General features: G+C 39.5%; 1 non-coding gene across 1 annotated transcript; it reads right to left on the reverse strand.

The window, feature by feature from the left end:
• Window positions 1-1,208: 1,208 nt before the first annotated feature.
• LOC140876906 (small nucleolar RNA R71) lies at window positions 1,209-1,315 on the reverse strand. The gene has a single exon (XR_012149134.1). It is a non-coding gene; the product is annotated as a small nucleolar RNA R71 (small nucleolar RNA).
• Window positions 1,316-1,520: the final 205 nt, after the last annotated feature.

Genomic DNA, 1,520 nt, shown 5'->3' on the forward strand with positions numbered 1-1,520 from the left:
TGCACATTGGTGAAATCGGTTTATCAATCGGAGTCATGATGAATTTTATATTAATTTCTGAACATGCGGGCTTTGCTTGTCGGGCTTGAACTTATGACTAATGGGCCCTAAGCTGTTAGCAGCCTACATTATAAATAAGTTATTGCAGTACAGAAATTACACACAACAGGTCACAAAATTATTTTTGAAAAACCCTATTTTTCTAAGTGTGGCCGCCGCCCCCCTCCCCTCTGCTCGGAAAAATCCAGTCTGTGAATTTTGAATTACAGTCTGGTTTAACGGATCAAATTCGTTAATTCTCTTCGTAGAAACTTCTGATAGATTTTCTAGTGAAATCTATCAGAGGGATTAAATATCCGTTCGTGGACCTGATTGAAGAACAGTTCGTCCATCAGTTTCGGGGAGATACAACAAGAGCAGAGCAATCTATTGGTGTCCATAATCTCGATTCGAGATTGGAGGTAAAAATTTATAATTGTTATTTAATTTTTACACACACAATTTAATCGTAAAGTTTTGATACCCATTATGGAATCGTTCCATATAAAATTTTTAAACTTCCGCTGCACCAGGTATCAATTCTGATTGATCTGATCGTCGTGTTCTTCAACACCGTTGCCGGGGACTAAATAGATTTTAATTTGTTTGATTTTATTTTTCTCTATTACAATTTTAATCATTCTTTTCCATCTGTGGACTCCAGGATTCTCTTGCAGTACATGCAACACTCACCTGAAGGACTATTGCCTTTTGATCCAGAAATCGACAGAACCTTTCACAGAAGAAGAAGGCAACAACAGCAAGAAATGGAAGGAGAACACGAACAAGAACCACCAGTTTATAGATCCATGATGGATCTTGCCTTATCAAATATTGAAGGTGCTCGACCAAGCATTATCCGGCCAACTGTAGCAGCGAATCACTTTGAGATAAATCCGGAGATTCTTCAAATGGTTCAGAACACGCTTCAATTTGGTGGAAGTGTCATTGATGAACCCTATGTGCATCTCACAAATTTTTTAGAAATTTGTGATACATTCAAGATACAGGGAGTTTCAGATGACGCTATTCGTTTGCGTTTATTCCCTTTTTCACTACGAGACAAGGCAAAAGCATGGCTAACGAATTTACCTGCAGGTTCCATCATAACTTGGGATGATCTGGCTAAAGCTTTCCTCACCAAATACTTCCCACCATCGAAGTCAATGAAGCTGAGAGCGGACATCACAACTTTTTCCCAAGGTGAACAAGAAACATTTTATGAAGCATGGGAACGCTACAAGGATCTACTGAGGAGATGTCCACACCACCAATTACCAGACGGTCTTGTGGTACAAACTTTTTACTATGGACTTTCTCATTCAAATCGTACCATGTTAGATGCAGCTGCAGGTGGGAATCTACTGCGAAAGTTGTCGGAGGATGGTTATGAATTAATCAAGGAAATGGCAACCAGTAGCTATCATCCTCAATCTGAAAGGAGTGGGGCCCGGAAATCAACTGGAATTCATCAAGTTGAA

The sequence above is a fragment of the Henckelia pumila genome, chromosome 1 (genome assembly GCF_033568475.1).
Source record: "Henckelia pumila isolate YLH828 chromosome 1, ASM3356847v2, whole genome shotgun sequence".
Classification (NCBI taxonomy): Eukaryota; Viridiplantae; Streptophyta; class Magnoliopsida; order Lamiales; family Gesneriaceae; genus Henckelia; species Henckelia pumila.